We start from the raw sequence: 6,985 nt of genomic DNA on the forward strand, positions 1-6,985 counted from the left end.
TACATGTCAGCACAATATCAGCCCAATGTCAAACAGAACTGTCACATGATATCAAACAAAAGCTGTCAATTCTGTTGTGTAGAGTGGGCAATCATAATGAAGCAGTTCATTATGAATATTAGATTCTAGCTGCTCTTCATGTTTTTGGCCACCAGAGGGACTGTGTTCAAACGTATGAAAAAATATGTATTCTTCTGCAACTAAACAGATTTTAGCAGTAGCATTGAGGAGCTAACATGGCAATGCACGTGGGTCGTGTTGACGAATAAAATGAACTCGCTTCGAAGAATACGATAGAGTTCTCAGGACACCATGAACCTCACCATGCAAATGCCTTGACAAATGCTCCAAATTTTTCCAACAAACCATGGAAAGGACAGAACAGACAAGAGGGAAATAACAAAATAATCATCTGGAAGGGAACTAAAAAACACACAGGATCAAAGCAACCGTGCTATTGATGTGGGGGAAAACATTCAGCACATGAGTGCAAATTTAAAAGAGAAAAGTGTCATGTTTGTGCAAAAATAGGACACATTGCACGTGCTTGTTGAAATAAAATAAAAAAAATCAGCAAACTCAGTATGTGGAAACTGAGGATGAATGCTTAAGTAGGAATGATGAAGCTGAGCTTTTTGGAGTATATTCAGTCCACCCCATCACTTCCAGTGAAAATGGACACACAGTGAATGTTGCACTGGGAAACAAGAACACCACCATGTTGCTGGTGCAGCTGTGTCGGTGTTATCAGACAAGTATTATCAGACGCATCTCACTCATTTTCCTGTAAAACCAGCATGGCTAAAACAAAGTCAGTGTCAACCAGTGTATTGAAGAGGAGAGATATCCACTTCCTAATACTGAAGATTTGTTTGCTACTTTAGCTGGAGGAAGATCTTTCATTAAACCTGACCTTTTTCATGCCTATCAGCAGCTACAATTAGATAAAGAGTCAGAGAAGTATCTGGTCATCAACACACACAACGGTGTCTATAAGTACAGTTGCCTCAGCTATGGTGTTTCCAGTGCTCCTGCTCTTTTCCAGTCTGTGACGGACCAAATCCTTCAAGGGATGGAGCATGTGACCTGCTTTTTGGATGACATTCTCATCACTGCTTCATCTAAAAGGAAACAATTGAAGAGGTTGGAGGAAGTATTCACACATCTGGAGAAGCAGGCATCAGAGTGAAGCCTTCCAAGTGCCATTTTCTTCAGAGCAGTGTGGAGTACCTGGGAGATCATATTGAGAAAGATGGACTGCATCCTTTAGAGTAGTAGCAGTTCTGGTGCACCAGAACCAACAAACGTCACAGAACTGAAGTCTTTCTTGGGTCTTCTAAATTACTCCAGTGAATTTCTGGAAAATCCATCCACCATTCTTCAGCCTTTGCATAACCTGTTGAGAAAAAGATGCTAAATGGTTTTGGACCATGGAATGTGCAAAGGCATTTAAAGATGCAAAAAGTCTACTGCTGCAAAACAAAGTGTTGGTGCATTACAGCACAAATCTGCCAAATCTAAAGTTAGTTTGTGATGCATCACCCTACAGGGGTGGGAAAAAAGTAACCATACACCTCAAATTTGATTGATGAGCCTAGCCTTGACCTTTTGACCCCACTGGAAGTACTCCGGAAGTGTGTAATATGATCCATAAGCACGACGAATTGCATCCGGAGAGAGGAGGGGGTACTCCGGAAGTGTGTATTGGATTCCATATGTGTGACGAAATGCAACAGGTGGGGGGAAAATTTATGTTTTCTCCCTTAGAGGGAGGAAGGGTCTGTGGAGGGAGGAGAATTAAAAACAGAGAGGGAGGGGTTCCTGAGGCATGGGGGTGAAGCAGCAGATTTCTGTTGAGTCAGAGCTGTATAGAGAGACAGAGAAGCAGTTAGTTTTCCACAGACAAACTCACAGTTTGAATTCTGTTTAAATGTTATGACAATGTGATCTTGATAACCATTTTCTCAGTAAAGAACTATTTCTTTTTACAATAGCGGATGTATTTTACTTTCTTAAGCTGCACCAGCGCTTGTAATGAAAAAAAGAATGACTTCCTATTGCCTGTAGAGAGCCATTTCTTTCAATAGCGGATGTATTTTACTTTCATATATTAGAGACGCAATAAAAAAACCTTTAAGATTATCAGCCTAGCAACAAATTGCATTTTTATAGAGCGGGGTGGAGGTAAGCACTTGTGATGAAAAGAAGAACTTTCTATCTGCTTGTAACCTACAGACTGCCCACCTCATACGTTTAAATAAATAAATATCCCTTAGTGAAAAGAGCACCGCGCACATATTCAGAACTCGGTCTTACTTAAACAATTAAATCACCCTCGGATGCGTTATTGTGTGGGAAAGACTTTTCCAACAGATTTTTTTCATTAGCAGAAAACACAATCCCTAAAAGAAAATGGTCTTGTTTTACACACACACATCGCGGGTCACAAAGGAGTCAACAAACCGCTCTAATCATTATCAGTATTTCTTAATGCTTATAATCTACAGTGCGCCCACCTCGTATGTGTAAAGCAAGCCTTAGTGGAAAAAAGCATCTCGCCCGTATTTGGAAATCGGCCCTAATTAATTTTATTATTTATGGAAAGGGTCTCCAGTTTCAAGTTTCTGGGAGTGCACATAGACACAGACCTCCAATGGAGCTCTAACACCTCTGCGGTTTTAAAGAAGGCCCAAAGCGTCTCCACTTTCTGAGAATCCTCAGAAAAATGGACCTGAAGAAGGAGCTGCTGACCGTCTTCTACCGCTGCTCCATTGAAAGTGTGCTGACATATTGCATCGGTGTGTGGTTCTCCAGCTGTACCACAGCACACAGAAAGGCACTCCAGAGGGTCATCAATATGGCCCAAAAAATCATTGGACATCCTCTTCCCTCCCTGAAGGACCTGTACAGTACTCGCTGTCCCAAGAGGGCACGCAGCATCCTACGGGACGGTACACACCCAGGACACCGGGTGTTTAAGCTGCTGCCGTCCGGCAGGAGGTTCAGGCTGCTGAGGTCCCGGACAAATAGACTCAAGGACAGCTTTTACAACAGGGCAATAGCCTTGATCAGTGCAAATAGCTGACCTGACTGGCTACCTCCCTGGACTTTTTTAGGGGGGAGGTAACAATGTTTAAAACAACAATAACAATAATAATATTTATATTTATAACAAGGTGCAATAATAATTAATGTGCAATAATAACAGTGTGCAATACAAATACACTTATTCTTCTTTTTTTATTACTAAGTTATTATACTGTGTTGTGTTGTTTGTGTTGCGTTGTGATGTGTCATATCGTGTCGTGTTGTGTTATATGTAGTGCCGATGTTGGACAGTTTTCCCAATTTCATTGTACTATTGTACTATGTATGACTGTGCAATGACAATAAAGAGTTATCTTATCTTATCTTATCTATCTTATTAAAAATACCTATATGAGGTATTTTGGTTTTGTGCAGCCACTCCTTCTCAGACCAAAGTAAGGAGTTTTTCTTCATTTTTTGAGCTACTTTTCCAACAGGTTTTCTCAGTAGCAGAAAACTGTCTACAGACAGAAACTCCCAGAAACTCAATATAACCCAGAGTAAAAAAATAAATAAATTCAAAACTCGGTCCTATTTAGCATCCCGGATTTTTTTTATTGAAGCAATTTCACTCCCCTGCGGGAAAAGAGGTTTTCTTCATTTTTTGAGCTACTTTTACAACGGGTTTTCTCAATAGACAGAAAACCCTATAGCCTGCCCTTTATAAATATCTCTTTGATTATTCAAACAGTGTTTAAATTGTGACTCGTTTGTTATCCAAAAACATTTTATCTATGTTACTGATTTAAAATATACATACATATATTTCATGTTTTTAGCTTAAACAGACTCTTGAGCAAAATCCGTAATGGCATAACCAGTGTGCAGCCTAATGTACGTCTTTTAAGTGTATGTTAATCAGTACATGAAGCGTACCTCTGAAAAAGAGTCCATCATTTGTGAATTTACTGATTTGTTTTTTAACTGCATTTTTCACAAACTGCGGATGATGAAATCCTCTGTATTGTAGAAAATGTCTTTAAACTATTGCTGTTCCTACTTACTGAGTTCCATAGCTACTTCTTTACTATGTGAATAAACAATTTGAACGAGAAAGGATTTAAAGACACATTGAAGCAAAGGCAGAACATTTGTAATGAAATTTATGTGATCGTTCTTCTGAAATCCGACAGAGAGTGAAAATCCAAGAGCTGCTGCAATCCTCTGCATTAATGATTTTTCTGTTTCTCTCCTTCTGCGTGTGTGTGTGCGTGTGTGTGTGTGCTCACAGAGAGGAGGTCACGACAGGAGTTCCCTGAGTTGACTCGTATGAACCATAAAGTCAGTTTGGACTGAGGAGCAGTCGGTAAACAACATTCAGTCTTGACAAAATTACTTTTTTTATCCAAAGCATGCACAAGAAATCAAATCTCTGTATCACAATGATTTCAATAAAACCTTATTATTTTATGGGGGCAATATCACAAATTACCGTAGATCATTAATAGGGAACAAAAAAGAAGGATCACATCGGCAATGGGAGACAGAAGTCTTGACACGTGCTTATAACTTAAAACACAAAAAACCCCAGTTACAGCTGGTAAGATTTATGGTATAAACCAGACTTTCACAGTCTGCATCTTTACAGTGTTCTTTTTTCTGCTTTTGTTCACTCCTAGTGTGATTAACAAACACAGAGCCCACTAACTATTAACCGCTTTTCCCCCTAAACAGTCAGTTGACTGAGAGAAATGCAATCCATTATTGTGAACGCTGAAGGAGATGTGCTCCATAGTCAAACTTATATTTCCTTAACTTACATCCTATGTTCGGTTTAAATCCGGCATCCCTTTGATGGAAAATTGGTTAAACCATTGCTGAACTTATGTCTGAATGACGGCAGATAATTCTGATGAAAAGGAAACTGACCCTGTAAGCACTTTGCAGCTGAGTCGAGGGCTCGTGGAAATAAGGTCAAGGAGGTGACCGGCGTGAGTACGGCCTGACATTCCATTTGGGACATCTGACAGACACATTAGTGCAACTCGGAGTGTGAGCAGCAACTCCTGTATAGTAGACATAAGAAAAGTAATGTGTAGTGCTTCTTTTTTTTTTTTTACAACCAAGATTCCAGGGCACATGCTTATATGTTTTTTTTTATTCAAAAGCAGGTTAGTTTAGCAATTGTGTAACTGTGTCCTTGACCTTTTTTTTTTTTTTTTTTACCGGTTTGAGGAGTTGGTTCCCTGGTCCGGATATTTGGGATAGTTCAAATGCTGAGTCTCCAAATGCAAACAAAAGGATATTTTCCACTTTAGATCTTAAATGTGTATAAATGAGATGATGTCCGATAAAAGTAATAAACGATAAATGTAAATCAGTTTTTTAACTTGCTGCAGACTCATTTACAGTGAATGCGATTAAAAAAAAGATCGTGGCTTTAATGAGATTATGAACAAAATGCATTACATTTTGGTTTTTTTGCTAAATTAACAACTTTTCCAACTCTGATTCTCTGCAGGACCAACACGGACATCAGTTCAGACTGAAATCCAGTTCAGACGGCACACGCAACATGTTCAAGCTTGCACGGAGGCCTTTCAATAAATATAAGAAGATGGTTAAGGCGAGAGATTGCTATTCTGTCTTTTACATCGGTACAAAGGGAGGACTAAATGCCAAAAAAGAGAAAAGTTTTTAAAAAAATGACGCTTTAAAACAGTTCAGGTATCTTTGTGTTTACAGGGAGAAGGGAATAACTGCGGCCGAGGCTCTGAAAAGAGACGGTCGTTTCACCGATGACCTGGGCTACTTTGAGCTGGTTAACATCGACGACGAACGTAAGACTGAGTGCATAGACATAATTGATTGTCTGGACAATAAGAAATTCCAGATATGTTTTCCACAGGGAGCAGATACGGAAATAAAAGATGTAGCCATCCCAGGGCAGCAGAAACCTCCACACACATCAAATAATGCAAAGTACAGCGGTGGAATGACATCAGTCTTAGATGTAGCACGGCAGAACGGATTGAGTCTGATGAGTAAGGAAAAAGTTGGTTACTGTTATGGTCTGCTGTTTAAAATAAAACATGTATCCATGTCCTTCCTTCCTGATCACTTCTACTAGTCTAACCAAGAATATTACACTATGTTTTGGTCTTTGGCGTTTCTGTGAGCTCATCTCAATGACTGCAGGCCAGGTTTGAATTGCATTAACCTACTTATTTGTTTCTGCTTGCTAAATGAAATTCATGCGGTAGTTTTCCTGTTTTATTGATAGGTTTGTGATTCCATCATGCTATCAGGGTGGCAAAGGAAAGGATATTCCATAAGTGGCTTTAAGGTTTCTCTCATTACTGTCTGCTGACCAGAGTAAATATAAAGTGCTTTAAAAAGTATCTGCCCTTTTCTGACTTCTCAGTGTTTTGAATATTTGTCACAACTAAATATTTAAGATCAAACAAATTTAACATTAATCAAACATTGTGGTGGTTGCGTGATGGTCTGGCTGCTTTGCTGCTCCAGGACGACTTGCTGTAATTGATGGAACCATGAATTCTGCTCTATATCAGTGTGATGGACCGAGTTGAAAAAGCAGGAGTCGTCACAGGAATTATAAGAAAAAGAGGGTTTTCATTTATTTAACCCAAAAAATTATATTAACAAACAATAGATGTTGAGCTCATAAAAGAGGTCAAAGAAACAAAACTAAACTCAGGCAAAGAACTGTGAAGTTAAACTCAGCGACTGCCCAAACAAACATAACGGACATAAAACAAGAAATGAAATACAAGGATATATATAATGGCTGATCAGACCACTATGACACAACAGGGGGTAGCTAAACAAAACACAATTTTATGTTAAACACAGTGTTATTTTAAATGAAAAAATAAAAGAATACATAAGAGTTACCGACTTTTAGAGTGTGACCATGGGTTTGGCAATCACAATC

The 6,985-nt window shown here is 39.0% G+C and overlaps 1 long non-coding RNA gene across 1 annotated transcript; it reads left to right on the plus strand.

The window, feature by feature from the left end:
- The first annotated feature begins 2,578 nt into the window (after positions 1 to 2,578).
- Positions 2,579 to 5,962, plus strand: LOC146505138 (uncharacterized). Its single transcript, XR_014877571.1, has 2 exons — positions 2,579 to 4,393; positions 5,549 to 5,962. It is a non-coding gene; the product is annotated as an uncharacterized LOC146505138 (long non-coding RNA).
- The last annotated feature ends 1,023 nt before the right edge of the window (positions 5,963 to 6,985 follow it).

Source organism: Neolamprologus multifasciatus, chromosome 13 (assembly GCF_963576455.1).
Source record: "Neolamprologus multifasciatus chromosome 13, fNeoMul1.2, whole genome shotgun sequence".
Taxonomy (NCBI): domain Eukaryota; kingdom Metazoa; phylum Chordata; class Actinopteri; order Cichliformes; family Cichlidae; genus Neolamprologus; species Neolamprologus multifasciatus.